The sequence below is a fragment of the Lithobates pipiens genome, unplaced genomic scaffold (assembly GCF_037356315.1).
Source record: "Lithobates pipiens isolate NorthernLeopardFrog02 unplaced genomic scaffold, aLitPip1_a1.2 Scaffold_16, whole genome shotgun sequence".
Classification (NCBI taxonomy): Eukaryota; Metazoa; Chordata; class Amphibia; order Anura; family Ranidae; genus Lithobates; species Lithobates pipiens.
In genome coordinates, this window is record NW_027507748.1 from 172,050,482 (window position 1) to 172,071,789 (window position 21,308).

Here is a 21,308-nt window from a genome sequence, read left to right on the forward strand (position 1 = left end):
ACTGTATGTAATGTGCGTGTTTCACTTTTTGAATTTGGTGCCGCTCTCCATCCCCGTGCGTCGCAACGCTCGCAGGTTCCTTAATAGATCGAGTGGAGAATGAGCTGCTCACACTGTGAGGAAACATCGCTGGATCCAAGGGATAAGGTAAGCACACTCATCCTGGATCCTGTGATGCGATCCCAAGTCTGGCTCAGGGTTACCGCTTTTGGTTCTGAATTTTCACCCTGAGCCAGACTCGGGAATACTGCCAGAGGGGTTACATTTTAAAATAATCATTTGTGATGTCTTCAGTCATGTGACCACAATTTTAATATGTATTAAATAAGGTTACCCATTAAATTCTACTTTCAAAAGATTTTATTTTACGATAAAGGCACTTACATACATATATCAGTATATAAACAATCTGCAGCAGGGAGGGCCCGCTGACACAATGTAAGTAATGAAAACAGGAGACATAAGTGAAAAACAGACAATATCTAAAGGGTACAGTCAGCATGCCCCTCCTCAACGAGGGGCTAAATAAAAATAGAGGTAAACAAAGGGTGACCCCCCAGGGAGGGCCCACCCAATAGAACTGTTAGGGGTATCACCCAGGAGCCCCCATCCCGACACCCCTAATAGGGAACTTGCTGTGCCAGGATGGGGGAGTATCCTCCCAGGCCCCCCCCTCTCAGAGGGATAAAGAAGTTGATGGACCGTCCGCAGTGGGCACCGCAACATTAAATTGGACTGTACGGCGAACCTGTCAATTACAGCTCTGTTGAGCAAACCAAAAACTTAGAACGTCTAGAAGGACAGAGAAAAGAAGAGAGGAGGAGAAGAGGAGGACAGAGGGGTAAGGGGATGTAAGCTATGTCCTGAAAGGGTGGAAGGTTATAGCGGGAGAATGTTTAGCATTCAATGTAAGAGGGGGCGCTTTAGGGGTGAGGTCTGGTCACTAGAGGAGAGCCTGGGGGTACCCCAGGCAGCAGAGAGATTCCCATGTAACGGGCCCAGGGGTCCCACACCTTTCGGAATTTAGGTGTGGTATCTGACAGAATACCTGACAGTTTTTCTTGGGACATTATCCACGATATCTTCCTCTTAACTGCGAGGAAGGAGGGTCTGGGTTGCTTCCATGAGGAGGCAATCGCAATTTTGGCTCCTAATAGGATAAAATAAGTTAGTTTCTGGGTGTTACCAGACAGCAAAGGAACAGGGGCATTGAGTAACGCAACCTCTGGAGTTCTCGGAACCCGGCAGCCTGTGACTAAGTAAATCAAGTTGAAGATTTTAGTCCAGAACGATCGAAGCCTAGGGCATTCCCACCAGATGTGGATCATGGAGCCACGAAGTTGGCACCCCCTAAAACATAAGGGGTTAGCCGTGGGGTATATTTTGGCTAGCCTGACTGGAGTGAGGTACCACCTGGTTATCAATTTGATGCTAGCCTCCATTAGTGAGGTGTTTTGGATCCCACGAAAGGATCTGGCTAGGGCCAGCTGCCAGGTTTCAAGACTGCCAGAGGTCTGGAGATCAGATTCCCATGCCGTCATATAGGGGGATTTGCCCGTTGGGGAAGTGAGAGCCGCATAGATCACTGAAATACCACCCCTCTGCTCCCCGATCCTACCACACCAGGCTTCATATTCAGTAAAGGGAGGAGGAAGGGGTTTGTTTTTCCAAAGTGAGTTCAAGAAGTGAGATATTTGTTGGAAGCGGAACCTCTCTGAGTCTGGTAGCTCTAAGTGTTCAATACAATAAGCCAGGGAAATCGGACCCCTTGAATTGAAAAAGTGACCTATCCGGTATAGTCCCTTGTCCAACCACCATCTGAAGGCCTCAATGTCCAGACCAGGGGGGAAGTCATGATTACGGAACATGTGAGCAAGGGGTCTTAAAGTGGAGACTAGGGAAGGCTCTTTGCGAAGACCGTCCCATAAGGCGCAGGAGTGAGATAGGGATGGGGACATGATGGGCGGCCTGGCTTTGGGCGGGCACCACAATAGAAAATCTAGTGTAAAAGAGGGTACGGAACAGCGTTCAATGGACTGCCAATCCGGTTTCTCGTATTTGGAGTAGATCGAGGAGAGTTGGGCTAGGCGAGCTGCAAGGTAGTATTTGTGAAGGTTAGGTAAGCCCAGCCCCCCCCTGCGTCTGTGCAGGAAGAGCGTGTTTTGCGATAGACGGTACCCCTTATTACCCCAAATATATTTCAGTATTTTGCTTTGCAGAGAGCAAAGGTGGTCCTTCCGAACTGGTATTGGAAGGGCTCGAAAATAGTAGAGGATTTTGGGGAGAAGGGTCATTTTTATGGAGTTAATCCGGCCAAGCCAGGATAGTTCGTGTTTAGACCATGAGGAGAGATCAGTTTCCAGCTGTCTGTATAATTTGGGGTAATTGTAGGCATACAACATCTCTATTTTAGGTGTAAGGGAGATACCCAAGTATTGGATGGCAGTGTCACTCCATTGGAACGGAAAGGATTGTTTGAGTGAGAGGACTTGGTGGGTGGGGAGAGAAATATTCAAAGCCACAGACTTGGAGTAATTAACCCGCAAGCCTGAGACCTTGGCAAAGTCGTCCAGTACCCGGGATAAGTTGGGTAGGGTTGTGAGGGGGGAGGTAAGGAATAACAGTATGTCGTCCGCGAAGAGTCCGCATTTGTGCGTTTGACTACCGCATTGGACACCTCCAATGTCTATGTTGTGGCGGACTGCGATCGCCAGTGTTTCAATGGCTATTGCAAATATGAGGGGGGATAGGGGGCACCCCTGTCTGGTCCCCCTGGTGATGGGAATTGGAGCGGAGAGGTATCCCTGCATTCGAATTTGGGCCCTCGGCTGGGAGTATAAGGCCCGTAATAAGCCCAGGAAACGAGCCCCAAATCCCCACCTGTCAAAGAGCTGGAAGATGTACTGCCATGAGACCGAGTCGAAAGCCTTCTGAATATCTAAGGAAAGGAGGAAGCCAGATTGTTTGGGTCCCCCTTCCCAATTAGACTGCAGAATGGAGATAATATCGATCGCCCTCCGAATTTGATCAGGTCCCTGTCTGCCGGGGATAAAACCAACTTGGTCCTTGTGGACGTAGCGTCCGATGAAGGAAGCTAGCCTATTGGCCATAACTTTCGTGAGAATTTTGAGATCATTATTAATGAGGGAAATCGGTCTGTAGTTGCTGACATCTTCCAAGTTCTTGCCAGGTTTGGGGATGACCGTGATATACGCCGTGTTAAGGTGGGGATCCAGGGGGCCTCCATTAGCTTTATGATTACCGAGATTGGCCAGGTGAGGGGCTAGCGTGTTGGCAAAGGCTTTATAGTAAGGGATCGAAAGACCGTCGGGTCCAGGGGCGGAGCTTTTTTTAAGATCCTTTATGACTCCCAGTATCTCCTCTACCTGGAAGGGGCCTTCCATGACTTGTTTGTGAACGTCCGATAAGGCAGGGATGGGGAGTCCCTCCAAAAACTTTGGAAGGAGGTTATCTTTGGGAGATGGGGGGCTACTGTAGAGAGAGGTGTAAAAGTTCTGAAAGGCATTCAGAACTGTGACCGGATTAGACGTGGGCGGGTGTCCTGCACTTCTGATCCGAGGGAGGGTGCTTAGCTTGGTTCTAGGGGAGAGTCTATTAGCCAGGAGTGTGCCTATTTTGTCCGCCTGTGAGTAAAACTTGTGGCCAGACCACCTAACCGATTTTTCTGCTTTCGTGGTGAGGGCGAGATTGAGTTCTAAGCGAGTCTTGTCTAGTAGGGAGGTGGGGGTGCGGAGGGGGTCCTTTTTGTGAAGAGCTCTGAGTTTAGAGTATTCCTCTTCTAACTTCAGGATGGTTGATTGCCTTTCCCGTTTTATTTGAGAACCTAATTGCATGAGTTTTCCCCTAATAAACGCTTTGTGCGCCGCCCACAGGGTTTCGGGGGAGACATCGGGAGTCGCATTAATAGAGAAATATTCCTGCAGTGCTTTGTCGAGATCCATAACCCGTGATGGCTCTGAAAGGAGAGATTCATTTAACCTCCAATGCCTGGGGTGTCTCCCACTCGAACCCCCCAGGGTCGTCACAATTACCAGCGAGTGATCCGAGATCACTGTATCAGTGATGGAGGCTTTGAGCATCCTGGGAAGGAGCGAGGAGGGGACAAGTATGTGGTCTATCCGTGCATATGATTGGTGTGGCGCTGAGTAGTGAGTGTAGTCTCTCTTTGTGGGGTTTAATTCCCGCCAGACATCGGATAACCCATGAGCGTGAAGCAATTTGGCGATCCGTAGGCTTGCCTTTGTGGGCCTGGTTAAGCGGGAATGTGAGGGGGAGGATTTATCAAGTCCTTGATCAAAGGCGACGTTAGAGTCCCCTCCGACAATAACCGTTCCCTCCAAAAGAGGCGTTAAGGTGCGCAGCAGGGATTCGAAGAATTTGGCCTGACCCGTGTTCGGGGCGTAGTAGGAGACCAAGGAGTAAAGTTGGTCCCCCACAGTGCCCTTTACAAGTAAAAACCTGCCCTCCGGATCCGCTTTTTCAAAACTTTTATTGAATTTGCATGTTTTGGCAATCAAAATGGCCACCCCCCTGGTCTTGGATTCCGCGTTGGCTAAGTAGAACTGAGGGAAGTGGGCATGTAGGAACTTGGGACTACACCGGACAGGAAGGTGCGTTTCCTGAAGTAGAATTATATCTAGTTTCAGGGATTTGTAGTAATCAAGGGCTTTTCTCCGTTTGATGGGGGAATTAAGACCCTGAATGTTATGGGTGGCTATCTTAAGCCTAGCAGCCTGTGGATCAGCCATGGAGGAGAGGGGGAGCCCAGCTTCTGATAGCGACCTCACTTACCCAATCCATAGCGGGGTTCTCGGCAAGAGCATTGGGATCGGTGGCTCGTGGTTGTCTCCCAGGATACACTGCCGACTGGGTTCGCTCAGCCAGACCTGAGGAGAAAAAAAGTAGTGTCATGTAAACATTCAGCAGGGGTAGCTTACCATCAAGGGGGGAGAGAGGAGGAGAAAGGGCAAGGAAAGAAAGCGTTCCTGAGAAGAGAAAGAGGAGATCAGGGCAGGAGACACCCCCCGAAATCCCAAGAAAGAACAATGTAGACAACCGACCCATAAGGTCAGAAGTCCCGACCCTCAGGCGCCCGGGAAAGGCCGAGGGAGGGAGAGTTACACATGTGGTCCCTCGCGGAACTGGGGACCCCTAGTCGGGTAACTACCCGAACTGTTAAATCAACATTAAATAACAATAGAAGATAAGCAGCAATAAGAACAATGCTTAAGGCACGGCTAAACATAATGATTAGAAGACACTGGGGCTAAACAATGAATGCTGGTCATTAGGCAAAAGGTAGGATGGTATATCCAGGGAGGGTGCTGGGGAATGCAGCCCCCTGAAGAGTCCTCAAAGCAGCCCTAGGGCCCATTTCGAGGGGGTGCAAATAATATGAGGGGTTACTGGCAAACCAGTAGGTGGACGAAGTACTGCATAGCGTCCCGGGATATTGAAGGCAATGGGGAAAAGGGTAGCACAAGTCCCAGGTAAGGGGAGGGCAAAAAAGGGTGGAGGGCCAAACTTTCAATGTCTGGGGAGCAGTCCTCCGGCCCTCTCCAGGACCTCGGACGGTCAGACACAGAATGGAGAGTCCGAAATGGGGTCTGAATGTTGCTCAGGTGGGTGCATTATCCTTGACCTTCTTGGCTCTTCCGGAGGTCCACAACGGGGATTGTGGGCTGTTAGGAGTTGGCCGTTTGTTGGAGCCTTGGCTAGGGTTAGAAGTGTCCATATCAGCTTCTTGAGAAATGATTTTCAGCCTGGTGAGGAGCTTTTCCCCCTCGGGGAAAGTGGAGAAAGCAAAAGACTTCCCTTTGTCCGTGAACCTGACCGCAAATGGGAATGCCCATTTGTATTTTATGTCTTTTTGCGCCATTGCAAGCAAGAGGGGTTTCAGAGCTCTCCGTCTCTGTATAGTGGAGGGGGAGAGGTCCGCAAAGATCTGAACCTGGTGGCCCTGGTATGTGACGTGTTGCAGGGATCTGGCTCTCTTCATAACTTCTTCTTTCACCGAAAAGTGATGTGGCTTGGCCAGAACATCGCGCGGAGTACCATCCTTCCTAGGGGGGCCAAGGGTTCTATGGACCCGGTCAAGTTCAAGCTTAGTAGCTGGGATGTCAGGGATTAGCTGTGTAATGAGGTCTTGCACCGCCCTGGACACATCAGTTATTGATTCTGGAAGCCCGCGAATTCTGATGTTGTATCTGCGTGACCTATTTTCGAGGTCATCGATACGGGCCATGGCTAGGTCTAATTGCTCCTGTACTGAATAAATGTCCCTGGAGTTTTGGATGGATCTGGCTATGGTATCCTCCATTTTATGTTCGATCGTTTCGATCCGGGAGCCTAGGTTAATAAAGTCAGCTTTCAATTCCCCCGTGATTTGCAAGGCAGTTTGGGAGAGGCCCCTTTCTAATAGTTCAGAGAATTTGCCAAACAGGGCATCCATGTGGGAGACTGGGTCTGCATGAGCAGCCTCATGGGAGGCCATGGCGGCCTGGGTAGCCCTGTAAGTCCCCGCTGGGGAGGGGGAGAACTCCTGGATGGTGCGTTCCAGCAGGGAGACCGTGGAGGCCGGGGACGGTGTGGTTTCCTTGGGAGGACCCCTGGGGTTGCCTGGGGTGGCGTGGAGAGGAGGAAAGTCTGTATCTGACCTGAAATCCACTGTGCCTGCGGATCTGTGATCCTGAGATAGGAGCTGTGCTGCGGTGGCCATCTTGGATTTCTCCCACACGTCCAATGAAGCGAACAGCGGGCCCAGATTGCGTTTAGCCAGTCCACCGGTCATTCGGTAATGTGCCCCAACTCTTCGGGAGTCCGTCCCTATAGCTCGGGAAGCGGAAGGGTAGCCGTGTCGTGCGGTAGGGGTTCCGTCGTTCCGCGAGGCAGCGGAGCTTTAGATGATCGCGGCCATCTTGGAAGCCTCGCGCATGCGCACTGGTTACCCATTAAATTCTAAATGATAACTATATGATCCTGTTAATTTGTGTGTGATGTTTCTATGGCTAGGCTTTTTCAGCCCCTTCAGCCCTCATCAAACACCACCATCCAAATGTTTTTGGCTTACAGGGGCTGATTTACTAAAACTGGAGAGTGCAAAATCTGATGCAGCTGTAAATGGTAGCCAATCAGCTTCTAAATTTTGCTTGTGCATTAATATTTTACAATAAAATATGGAAGGTGATTGAGTTCTATCCAGAGCTGCACCAGATATTGCATTCTCTAGTTTTAGTAAATAACCCCCATAGTAACCTTTATGCTACTGGGAAATGGGAGGACAATAATTCCACTGGTGAAATCTCATCGCTGGAACCAAAGAGAGGTAAAAAAACAGTAACTGATTTGACACCTCTCACTAAATATTGAAGAATCATTTTAATCTGGTCTTATCCTTTAGCAATTGTATTTTGATAAAATGAAATGTTAACAAGCAAAACATGCCTTCTGTAATAGGGAAGATATGTGGGTGAGCAATTACAATTTATTATATTCAGGCACATTGCACCAAACTGAAAGCATATTTTTGTCTCTAAAACCCAAATTTCCCAGCTTTGTGAATAATAGAACCTGTATGTGTACTGGGAGATGTTTACCATTAACATAAATAGCTTCCTTAGTAAACAGTTCATTTCACAAAACATATATTTACCTGCATTTCTAAAAGTATGGCTGACATAATTAACGTGTTGATGCTGTGATAATATTTTATTAGCTAATACTAAACCTGATTTTTGTCAATAAATTGTTGCCTTCCTAGAACAAAAAAAAATGCTTATAATGGGACCAATTAGGATTCAAGCCTTCTACGCACACAAATACACAGATTGTAAAACAATGCATAATGTATTTTTTTATGTGCATAAATATGTTTTACTTTCTCAACATATATTATTGATAATTTTGTGTAGGTGTTTTTAGGAGTGGAAAAAATTCAAGAAAAAAAAAATGCTCAAGAAGCAGGAATAAAGAACTTTATAAGGTATATTCTGCATAGTTTATAAATTATATCTAAACCCAAGAACAAAAATATAATGTATTGCATCTTATCATTCCTTACATTGGAGGATGCATTAGGTTTATTTATTTTTTTATTACAGAACAGATATGTCAAAGCATTTTCAACTGTAGGCTAAAAGAGAGAGAATAAGATTAGTTTACTGTTAGTGTTTGCATACCCTTGAAAGAAAGTATCATTTGGACTGGAGGAAATCTCATATATGTGGACACCTATGAACACCAACAGGTAAGAGATTTGGCAGGAAATATCATATCAAACATATTAGGCAGCCTCATTCAATAGCTATTATCTTTCTCCAGATAAGCTGTAGATGGAGGTACCCTTCTTCTTTCCAAAACTAAACCTTGAAGTATATTTCCACTTTTTCAGCCAAATTGAGATAATGCTTACTTTATATATGATGCATGTCTCTGTTTAACCTCCCTGGCGGTATGATTATTTCGGATTTTAGGTGCTGAAAGCGGTACCATTATTTTGAATGGAAATTTGGCGTTTTATATTGTAAGCCTGCAATTCTTAGGAATAACTCACTGAAATCTGTTTAAACCAAAGTCTAGTAGACATCCCGGGTAGGATAAAGTTTGAAACACAAAATCATAAATTATAATATAATAAATAACTGTAAATAATACAAAATAATATAATAATCATACTTTTTATTCAATAAATTTTAGTAAATAATATAATCAAAAATATTGGTAGTCATATTGCTTCAGTAAACGTCTCTGGTATGGAAAATTTTAAAACATGGTACAGCACAAAGTCCAACATCACAGTCAGGACAGTAGAACCTTGTTTCTTTTCGAATTTTCCTTCCAGTGTCGTCACGCTTAGAGCAGCAAACGACACACATCCTTGTGGGTGCTGCTTTCTTTTCTGTTGGTGGAACGTGGTCCACAAAGTGCCGACCAGTCAAGCGTTCCGGGTTCACAACGGCAGCAGCACGACGGCCAGATCTGTTTACAGCCGTTGGTGTTTGGTGCCTGAGGAAAATAAGTTCGGCAACTTTCTACACAAAGTCCGCATGAACAACAGGCTTGTCACTATTTTTTTTTAGAAGAATGAAAGCATTCCACAGGCACTGCTCCAGAAGGTGCCTGAAGATTTTTTTATAATATTTTTTCTGTTGCTTCCTCATGGCTGGGTAAAAAGTCATGGCCTGGTCAGCACGGTCAACACCTCCCATAGTATGGTTGTAGTCCATCACGACTTGGGGCTTCATGATGTCTTTTCCACCTTTTGTGTGTACCATGACAGTAGAGGTGTTGTGAATGGTACTCATTAGGCACACGTCTTTTTTGTCGCGCCATCTCAGTGCCATCATTTTTCCTTTTTGCCAGGCAACTATTTCTCCTGCCTTGAGCTTTTTATTGACAAAGGTTGGTGGCAAGTCACGCCGGTTAGCTCTAACGGTCCCGTATGCATCTGTTTTATGCTGCAAAAGGAACTCATAGAGTTCTGGAGAACTGTAAAAATTGTCTGTGGTTACACAGTAGCCCTGATTCAGCAGCGGTTCAATTAGAGTAAGCACGGAAGCGGTTGCCAGTCCATAGTTACTGAATGTCTCCTTGAACTTGGTTCCTTTCCCGGTGTAAAGTATGGAATTCCATATGTACCCAGTGCTGGATTCACAGAGCATGAATGATTTTATTCCAAAACGTGCCCTCTTGGACGCAATAAACTGTATCCAGCTGAGTCTTCCTTTATAGGCCATCAGACTTTCGTCGATACTGATGTCTCTGTCGGGTATATAGGTTTTCTGGAAATTTTTCTGAATCATCTGGTAAAGCCCCCAAATCTTTTTTAGTTTTGGTGCTGGATGAGAAGTCTCGTCGAATTCCTCATTATTTTCAAAGTGCAGATATTTCATTATAAGGGAAAATCTGTACTCCGACATGACGGTGCCAAAAAAAGGAGTTGCGAGCAATTTGTTAGTGGTCCAGTACCACTTCTGCAGGGGTTTACCAACCACTCCCTGTAGAATTATGAGGCCCAGAAACTTCCAGATGTCCTCCTTGGTTACAGGTTCCCACTTTCTGCTCCTTGCAAACCTCTGATGCGTAGCAGCTTGTTGTTCGTGGTACCGATTTGTCTCCATAACAATTTTTTCTATAACCTCATCGGTCAAAAATAGTTGGAGATATGCCAATGGGTTGTCATCCACATCCACTTTGATACCAGGTGTTCCAGTAAATGGAAATCTTGGGGGCGCTGCATGCTCCGTACCGCAATCAATTGAGCACCAAGTCCGCACATCACTTGGCAAAGTCGCAGGATCATCACTAAAATCGCTTTCCGTGCCTGACGACGAACTTCCCCACGAATCGCTATCACTGACTTCTGCAAGGGATTCTGCATCGCTGTCGCTGTTTTCAAACAGGTCGTATGCCACTTTTGAGGTAGAGGCGCGCTTTTTTGATGCCATGGTCGCTCTGCAGTTTCCAGACACAAAGTATAGTAAAACTGCAGGCAGGGGCACTGGATAAAGCAATGGGGGCAAGCTAAGGTCAGTTTTATTTTATTTAGTAATGTAATCCAATAGGATTACAATGTATCAGTGTGTTTGTGCTTTATACTTTTTGAATTTGGCGCTGGTTCCACCTCCCTGCGTCGCTACGCTCGCAGGGAACGGAAGCCAGGTCACACAGTGCATCGGGCGGAAGGTCCGGAAGATCCGACCGCCATACACAGCGGGGATACATCGCGGGATCCCAGAGACAAGGTAAGTTATGTCTTTCTGGATCCAGCGATGCAATCCCGAGTGTGGCTCGGGGTTACCGCTAATGGTACAAAAATCTCACCCCGAGCCACACTCGGGAATACCATCAGGGGGGTTAAATAGCAAGGAAAATTTGGGGTTGGACAGCTGGGTTTGCCATAATGAACCCTCTCTATACTGTGCAGGATGATCTTCAGTATCTATTGTAACTGTATCTGAGCACTATCTATTCTAACAAAGGTGGTTGTAAAGGCAATTTTTTTTTTACAATATACTTTGCATTAAGGTAAAAAAAACTTTAAGTTGCAGTGCCCCTCACCCAGATACTAACCTAAGCCTGATCACGATCCAATGATGTGCCCAAGAGCAGCGACACTGCTCTCTCTCTCTCTCTCCTTCCTCACTGGACTCAGTGAGAGCAGTGTGTGCCATTGGCCCTTGCTTCTGTCAATCAATTCCAGTGACGAGGGAACAGAGGGCAGGGCTGAACAGAACTGTGTGCATCAATAGGCACACACAGTTTAGCTCAAGATTGAGCCCACACAAGTGTATTCCTCACAAGCAGCTTGCTAGGGGGATACTTGGCAGGAGGAGGTGCTGGCGGGGGGGGACCCCAGAAGAGAAGAATCAGGGCTGCTTTGTGCAAAACCATTGCACAGAGCAGGCAAGTATAACGTGTTTGGTATTTTTTTTTTCAAAAATATCTTTTACAATACCTTTAAATATTTAGATGCTGGGATTCTTGAATTAAATGTTAGAATAGACTGTGAACAAACTCATTCTGACATCAAAAAACCCTGTAGTCAGCCATGACCCCTTATCCTTAGAAACATCTAAAAGGTAAGAAATATAAAAAATGTAGGCATACTGTGCGAATGGGAATACATGACAAACAAGTGGGGTTTTCTAAAATTTGACTGCAAAAGTGTAAATACTCTATAAGTCATTGTCAGACAGTGGCTTAATGCTTTTTTGTCTGATGTATTCTGATATCTGTTTTACATACAGGGGGGAAAGGCGGAGCCCTCTCTTAAGTGTTGATCTGTGCTTCTGTTGAAAAAAATCTCCCCAATTGGTCTACTTAGATGTAAGACATCATTTGGATGTGAGGAAAAAAATCACACTGCACCCAGGAATCTGTGCCAGCTGGCAGATCATGTTCTCCTTCATCCAGATCAGCGGAGAGGTGCTGTAGACATTTCTGTTAGAGAAAAGAAATAGTAATCAGACAAGGTTCTCTAGTCTGTCTGATAACTATTTCCTGTGACAAGCCTTGGTTGATGGTGTTTGCATGTGTTTCACGGATGTTAGATTATCACTTAAAGTGGAAGTAAACCCATGGATTTAAACAGTTAGAAAAAAAGGAATGCCGGGAATGCTAACTGCACATTGGCTGTGCTCTCAGCCAAACTATCAAACCATCCAATGGCTGGTGTCATAACGAATCACATGTGCAGCACCATAGCAGTTGAAGATTAAACAGAGGCAAAGATGGCAGCTTCCTTGGCTGAAAGCCATAGGGTAGTTTACTTCCACTTTAACCTCCCTGGCGGTACGATTATTTCGGATTTTAGGTGCTAAAAGCGGTACCATTATTTTGCATGAAAATTTGGCGTTTTATATTGTAGTCCTGCAATTCTTAGGAATAACTCTCTTAAATCTGTCCAAACCAGAGTCTAGCAGACATCCCGGGTATGATAAAGTTTGAAAAATGAAATCATAAATTATAATATAATAAATAATTATAAATAATTGTACCAAATAATAATATAACAATAATAAAAATTATTCAATAATGTAATCACATCAAAAACACTGAAATTTGCTCAGTTGCAGAATTGTCACTGTCATTACTTTTCAGTATTTGATGACGAATCTCCCCACAAATCGCTATCCCTCAATTCTGCGAGTGATTCTAATTTATTATCGCTGTTTTCTAGCTGCTCTAAAATCATTTTTGATGTACAGTGACAGTTTTGGTTGCTATGGGCAATCTCCAGTTTCCAGGCATAAAGAACAGTTTTTATTATATAAAACTGCATGCAGGACACTGGGCAGACCACTAGGGACAAAGGGGATGTGAAATATTTACATACAGCAATGTAATCTGTAAGATTACATTATACTGTATGTTTACTGTTTATTTCACTTTTTGAATTTGGCGCCGATCTCCGTGCCCGTGCGTCGCAACGCTCGCAGGGCACGGAGATCGCCGATGTGATAGATCGAGCGAGACACGGCTCGCTCGTACAGCGGGGAGACGACGCTGGATCCGAGGGAGAAGGTGAGTATTCCTCCTCCTGGATCCAGCGATGCAGTCCCGAGTCTGACTCGGGGATACCGCTCTTGGTATAAAAAATCCACCCCGAGTCAGACTCGGGAATACCGTCAGGGGGGTTAATATGTCTCATTTCAATTGGCACCTTTACTTTTTCAGTGACAGTGGCTACCAGGACATGAAGCAGGTAAACTATCTCCAACAGAGACTTAGACATCAGTAAAACCACATCTATAGCTTCTAGATTGGGGAAGAATTATATCCCCTGCCTGGATTAACTGCTGCTTGTGTCCTTGTCAGGAAAATTTCCCCCCTGCTGACAGGAAATACTTTATTTTGTCACTCCTGCAACCTGGAACTTACACACTGTACACTTGAGAACCATTTCTTCTTGCTGTGGAGGAAACCATGGGAATCATTTATTTAACAATGAGGTAGTAGGTCAGAAAATTGTAGATGTCCTCCACTGTACGTTATTGCATAACATATTGGGTAGAAGACACTATTATGTTACATCCACTTTAACATTTTGACAAATTACAAGAGATTAACAAATATGTACATTTTGAAAAAAACATAAAACTGATAGATCACAAATATCCAATTTTGTGTTGTAGGTTAACATTTTCCAGATATTTGGCAGAATAGATTGTTGGTGATGTCTCTAGGTGTGCCATTTTCAGTTTTTTGAAAACCATGTTTGACTTAATGAGATAATGACAGATTGTAGAGTAGACAACTGATAAGGCTCTCAAATCTGTGACCTGTAGCAAACAACATGACATTTCCGCTATAAAATTACTACATTTCGTGAACCTTGCTTATATTTCACATAGTAACTGGTCATGTGATTTTAATTATTTTTTTCTTCCCTTTTTTAATTGAAGAATTGTGGAAGAACTTGGCAATATGCCAGCTGATTATACACAATTTACTGTATTTTAAAGAGCAATTTACATGGGACATCTGCTGGAGGTCCCAAGCAGGCTTATTGCTAAAATGTTGCCAGTGTAGTATCATACCAATATCTTAACCAGTGATACATGGAACATTCTTTATCAAACTTAATTTTAACTTTCAAATAGTTTTTTGGAGAATATAAAGCTTCTTTCAGCTTAACCTAGGCATAATGGAATCAGCACTCCATTATTATATCCTTCCCTTTGTTTGCATGAACAGAGTGCCCATAATTGTATTGTGTCTAACTGGTAGTCATTAGGGATAAAGCTGCAATATTACCACCAAACTAAGGTAATCTCTTTCTAATGCAAAATCCAATTGTGTGTGGGCTCTATTGGACTTTTTTCGTTGGAAATTCTGTCGGAAAAAATTTGAGAGCAGGATTTCAAATTTTCCACCCAAAAATCCGATCTGACTTTTTCCAATCATTTGTAGAGAATTCCGATCGGACAAAGTGCCAAGCATGCTCAGATCAAATTACAAGACCAAAGCTATTGGCTACTAGCCTCAAAGTAGTCCCGTCGTAACAAACAAACGTCATCACATTCTGAACAATCAGATTTTCCAACAACTTTGTCCGACCGTGTGTATGCAACACCAGTTTAGGACAAAATCTGTCTGAAAAAATCCGAAGGATTTTGTGGTCGAATTGTCCGACCATGTGCACAAGGCTTTAGAGATATAACTCGGGCACAGAATCAAGCTTAAGTTAAATAAATATTCTCAAACTGTTTTTAAGTGTGGCACTCTTAGCCCTTGTACACACGGTCGGAGATTCCGACAACCAAATCCGACGGAAACAGTCCGATGCAGACCACACACTGTCGGAATATCTGACAAAACGGTCCGATAGGAGACATTCCGTCGGAATCTCCGACCGTGTGTACAAGGGCTTAGGAGTCTGTTTAAAGAAAACTGTTGGAAGAATGTGACAAATATCCCTTCATCACTAATGAATTATGAATGTCTTTGGCCTAATATATTGTTTTCCTATGATTGTCAGCTCCATCCAGTGACCATTATGCAATATTTTTTCTGATTAGGCTATTTTAGGAAAACCACCACATTATAGCCACTAGATGGAACTGATAAACATTAAGGATAAAAGATAGGTATAGATATAGGCTGGTGGTCTAGTTACATTTAATCTATATACTTAAAGAGTGCCACGTCCCAGTGAAAATTATACAAAGAAAAGGGATGAGAAACAAAAGGGACTGGAGGGCAACCAACCCCCGGGACTTTTTTGGCGGCACTAAATATACTTAAACCATATGTAAAATCATTGAAATTTTTATTTTATGTACAAAAGACATTTTGCGAACACAATAGACAATTACATCCAATAAACAGACAAAGTGACAAAGTGCATATACAGATACAGAAAGTTGGTATGTGGGCTTATGCAGCTCCATCCATTACCACATTCTTATATGATTTAAACTGCATTGTTTCTTTCCTACATGTTTCGCTCTTCAGAGCTTCCTCAGGACAATTGCAGCAAACAAAAAAAGAAAACTGAAATTATAGAAGAAAATTTGTTTCAATACACATATATAGCATTTTTGTACATATAATAAGCCCGGAACACAGGCATAGGAAATGTCCACCTGTATGGTTTGACATATCATAATTACATTAGTCTAGTGATGGATTCACCCCAGTCTAACAAAAGCGGCCCTAACTGCGGGGAAACCATCACCAGAGAAATATTTCTATTTAAACATAAGGACATAATTTGCATATCAATAGTAAATCTATGAATTGTTTGTCAAGAAAGGGGGCAATTGAACCATTTCCAAGAATGGCGTCCCCAAATTTATTCGCATACTTAGTGCATAAATGGTGTAATTTTCCTACTAAGGAAAATGCAGACTGGGTTGTAGAACACAAAAAAAAAAAAAAAAAAAAAAAAAAAAAAAAAAAACAACAAAAAGGGAACCAGCAACTGGACCATGAGATATATCTACTTTTCAACAAAAGAATCAAATAATAAATATAGAAATAAAAAATATAAAAAATATATATATATAGAACTGAAGTCTTACCCCATATAATCAGGCAAGTTGCTTGTATTATTTGTCGTTAATATCGTAAATTGGGTATATCAATTAACATTGGAGTGAGGACAGATAATCTCTTCCTCCTTTGCTTATCAAGCCAGCGAACCGCGGCAAGAGCCCCCATTTAGGGATCCCCCATTTCCGTCCCCAGAAGGATCTGCAGAGGCACGAGAAATATGTGTAAAATATATCTTAACTATTGGATTTTATTTGTCTATCAAATGGCACTGTCCAGGTTTCTAACATACCTGGTAGTGATATGACAATGAAGAAATGAAACCAGTTCACGCAGCCCGGTATCCACATGTACCATATATTGTCAGATAAAGATTGGATGAGATGTGTTTCTGAACACGAGAAAATTCTCTGTGTTGATCACTGAAACAGGAGAAATAAACGAAGAGACCAAGTCTTCATTATAGCCATCCCAAAAATAAGAGTAAAAGATGCATAGCCCTAAAAAATTAGGACTGCAGGCATGTCCAATTGGTCCAGTAAAGACAGATTTGTCTTACCTGTTAAATGAAGCAACGTGGTCTATTCGATAAAATTTTAGGAGTTTCCTCCATCCATTTGGTGGCTCCACGTGTCCGCTCCCAATGCTAGCTTGGATAGCACTGACCGGGAACCGCGAATTTAAACTCGTGTCTCCAGCCCAGCAGCGTCTGACGTCATTGCTGGGTTGCGGGCACACCTAATGGGAGGATCCCCTTCGTGCGCACGCGCGCACGACGTATTTCATTCGTGCGCACGTAGGTGTTTAGTGCGCATGTGTAACGAACGTGTTACACGTCCGTGCAACGCGTCGGCCATTTTAGATTCTGGCCGAAGTGAAGGGCTTTGCCAGTAGTGACCCTTGTGAGTCATAATTCAAGCAAATGGGTACACAGGCTCCCGACTTGTGTGTCGGTTGCCATATGTCCCTGGTTTCAAATGATGGAAATAGAAACTGGAATACTTGAAACCGGCAAACCTGAAGAGGGGGATTAACCCATATTTGAAATGGGGCGGGCTGACCAAACCCTCAACTGGTTGAGGAAGGTTATAGGTCAGATCCGCCCCGGGGTGCCCGTACAGACCAAAAGGGGGCAAAAAATAAGTAAAGGAGGGTCCCTTTTGTATCGTAGAGTGCCTACCTCAGCTCGCTGGCTTGAAAACACCTCATTGTTTATGGCTTTTCGAGTGGCCCAGGCCCGTGCTGTTAAGGGGGAAAAAAAAAAAAAAAAAAAAAAAAAAAAAAAAAAAAAAAAAACATTTTCCATCTCACAAAAGGTTTTTTTAAGGTAAACCAAGCCTAAGAGAGTGGGATGTTAACGGTGCAATAAATCAAGCTACATTCATATTAAAAAATTACAAAATTTATTTATACATAGTTCATAAAAACAGAGCAGTGATCTGTATAATCATACTGAGGTTATATACAACTTTGTGGTCCAATAGATGGTAAAGTTGAGGTAGTTGCGATTGATTTATCCCGACATGTTTCGCTTAATGCTTCATCAGAGGATAAGCCAACTACCAACATAATAAATTCAAAAAGAGAAAACATAGATTAATTACACAAAGTACATTTCATTATACATAATTCATACAGGTAATCGGCATATATAGTGTTTAAAGGACACGAGTAAGGTTCAAAAAAATGATGGAAATATGCTCACCCCCATTTTACCGACCCATTCGTACCCCAGGAAAAGTTATATGACTACCAGATGGATAGAAGAATGCAGGGCAACAAGTACAGCAGCCAGGCAATATAGCTGGAGAGGGCATAGACGGCGGCTAATTGGGACAGAAAAATTATATCATATGTCAGCCTACTATTTATATTTAAGAGCTATGTTGTTATTTTATTTTATACTATAGTCAATATATAGGAGTAACCTATAGCCTTTTCAAAAAAAAAAAAAAAAAAAATTGTTTTATTCTAGTATAGCAGTCATTTTCAAATTTTTTGCATTTTTAATTTAAATAAATATTTTATACTAGTGGGGCCCAATTACTTTTTATTTAAATACATCCACTTACATTTACTGACGATAAAGTAGAGTTTCCTTAATATGTTTTATTTCCCAGATTTTATATTATGTCCACCAAAGTATATAGGGAATTCTCCTTCAAATTAAGATAAGCCCAGAATGATAGCACACTCACATGGGCTCTACAACCTGTTTGCACGATATCTAGGAAGGAAAAATGCATTTACCATTAATTAAGGTGTGGATAAAGAAAGAAATTCATTTTCAGCAATAAAATGTTCAAGTTACTAACCAGTCAGCAAACATGGACCTCCTCCTAGCACGGCTCCCCCACAATAGAGCCGAATGTTTTGTGTCCCAATATATATACCGCCGTCCATCGAGCCGGCGTCTGACGTCACCGGCTCGATGCGGACGTAAACAGCGGCAGTGCGCATGCGCGAGAGAGCCATTAGGGGAATCTGGAGACTACATTTCCCACAAGGCCTCGGTGCAAACACCGGTATTCAGGGAAACGTATAGGAGGGGACAGCCAGAGCGCAGCTAATGCAATGCTCTGGCTAGCACCCTCATATTGCTCCAAGAGTGTATGTTTCCCTGTCTCGCACGCAGGGATCACCGCTAACCGGTGGGCAACCCGCCAAACCAGATAAAATCCGATCCAGTAAAGGTGCCCTCGGGCGTCCATATGCTCCTCTCCAATGCCAAAGTGCCAAAAGCTGCCGACCAGGAGTCATGCATCATAATTACATGCGATACTCAAACAATCATGAGTCGCATGACAGACCACACATGGGGAATGGAAATTGTTTTTAAATAAAAGCCGGGGGAGCAAAGAGATATATGTTTATATACCCCAATATATCAATCGGTGCAATCGCGATAATGGACCAAATTAATCGCGAAATCCGTATATATATTTATTAGAAAACCCCATTTCGTGTCCCAAAAACAAAATTCACAGTCTCTTTTAATATCAATAATCTAGGATATCACAGACAACTATAAATATATCTGATATATCAGAATGATATATAATTATGTAAATAATAATTAATAAAAAACAGGACAAAACAAAACAAAACTAAACAAGGGAAAAACACCGCAAATATCCCCCCCCCCCCCCCACACCCCACCCAGACCAAAGATCCTCAAAGGAAGGATCGATAACTCAAATTTTCATTAAACCCAGGGAATATTATTGCCTTTAACTTATATATCCATCTTGCTTCTATTTGTAAAAGTTTCTTGTCAACACTCCCCCCTCTTGAAGAGAGTGGGACATGATCTAAAGCCTGGAATCTAATATAGTCTGGGTTAAAGTCATGATGTAGGCCTATATGCCTACCAATTGCTGTGGTCATTTTTCTATTAAGAATTGGTTTTATATGGTCTCTCATCCGTATTGCGAAGGCTCTTTTTGTTTTGCCTATGTAAAATCCTCCACACCGGCACTGCGCCAAATACACTATGCCAAGTGTGGAGCAGGTCACACAGGATTTTAATTGGTGCCAATTTCCATTTGGTAATTTAAATCTACTACAGCTAGCCATATATCTACACATATCACAATGTCCGCATGGGTAGGAGCCAAATTTCCCTATTTTGGATTCATTATCACAGTCAATATAATGACTATGTACCAAACGGTCCTTCAAGGAGGGAGCCCGTTTGTAGGTGATCTCAGGGTATTCATTAACATATTTCTTCACCACTGGGTCGGCCAATAATAGAGGCCAAAATGTCTGTATTATATCTCTAAATTTTTTATTTTGATTAGAATGTTGGGTAACTAATCTTACAGTTTTAGCTATTTTAGCAGGTTTTTTAGTAAAAATAAGGGTATTTCTATCTTTCTGTTGGACTAGATTATATGCTTTTTTCAGGCATTTATGGGTATATCCACGTACTATTAGCCTATCATGTAACTCTCTAGCTGCTAATTTATAATCTGATTCCTGACTGCAATTTCGTTTGAGCCTGAGATACTGACTATACGGTATAGATCTTATCAGAGATGGTGGATGTGAGCTTTTGGCATGTAGAATAGTATTTCCAGCCGTCGGTTTCCTAAAGATAGAGGAGGTCAATAGGCCTTCAGAGTCAACATGGATCTTTAGGTCTAAAAATTCCACCTCCCTTCTGTCATATTTGAGAGTAAAATAGAGGTTATAGTCATTAATCAAAATTTGTTGAAAAAATTGGTTTAATTCAATTTCAGTTCCGGACCAAAAAATAAGAATATCATCCAAATACCTATACCAGGCAAGGACCTTTTCAATCATTGGTATCATATCTTCTCGCGAAAATAGTTCTTTTTCCCATCCCCCCAGGTACAGGTTGGCATACGATGGGGCACATTTGGTCCCCATCGCAACCCCCTGCACCTGGAGGTAATGGGTCTGATCAAACTGGAAAATATTGTGTCTAAGCACAAAATTCAACAGTTCAACTACAAAGTCTGTATATTTAGCACCTCGAGGGCCTCTTTCGCTGAGGAATGTCCGCACATGTCCGCGGACATTCCTCAGCGAAAGAGGCCCTCGAGGTGCTAAATATACAGACTTTGTAGTTGAACTGTTGAATTTTGTGCTTAGACACAATATTTTCCAGTTTGATCAGACCCATTACCTCCAGGTGCAGGGGGTTGCGATGGGGACCAAATGTGCCCCATCGTATGCCAACCTGTACCTGGGGGGATGGGAAAAAGAACTATTTTCGCGAGAAGATATGATACCAATGATTGAAAAGGTCCTTGCCTGGTATAGGTATTTGGATGATATTCTTATTTTTTGGTCCGGAACTGAAATTGAATTAAACCAATTTTTTCAACAAATTTTGATTAATGACTATAACCTCTATTTTACTCTCAAATATGACAGAAGGGAGGTGGAATTTTTAGACCTAAAGATCCATGTTGACTCTGAAGGCCTATTGACCTCCTCTATCTTTAGGAAACCGACGGCTGGAAATACTATTCTACATGCCAAAAGCTCACATCCACCATCTCTGATAAGATCTATACCGTATAGTCAGTATCTCAGGCTCAAACGAAATTGCAGTCAGGAATCAGATTATAAATTAGCAGCTAGAGAGTTACATGATAGGCTAATAGTACGTGGATATACCCATAAATGCCTGAAAAAAGCATATAATCTAGTCCAACAGAAAGATAGAAATACCCTTATTTTTACTAAAAAACCTGCTAAAATAGCTAAAACTGTAAGATTAGTTACCCAACATTCTAATCAAAATAAAAAATTTAGAG

General features: G+C 42.9%; 1 protein-coding gene and 1 long non-coding RNA gene across 2 annotated transcripts in view; one reads left to right on the top strand and one right to left on the bottom strand.

Annotated features, from left to right (window-relative positions):
• IL1RAPL1 (interleukin 1 receptor accessory protein like 1) overlaps positions 1 to 21,308 on the top strand; it is a 1,840,350-nt gene that overhangs the window by 159,802 nt on the left and 1,659,240 nt on the right. The gene's annotated exons all lie outside the window — the stretch shown is intronic.
• Positions 17,398 to 18,261, bottom strand: LOC143984287 (uncharacterized). The gene is made up of 2 exons (XR_013274771.1): positions 18,090 to 18,261; positions 17,398 to 17,843 (listed from the first exon to the last, which is right to left on the bottom strand). It is a non-coding gene; the product is annotated as an uncharacterized LOC143984287 (long non-coding RNA).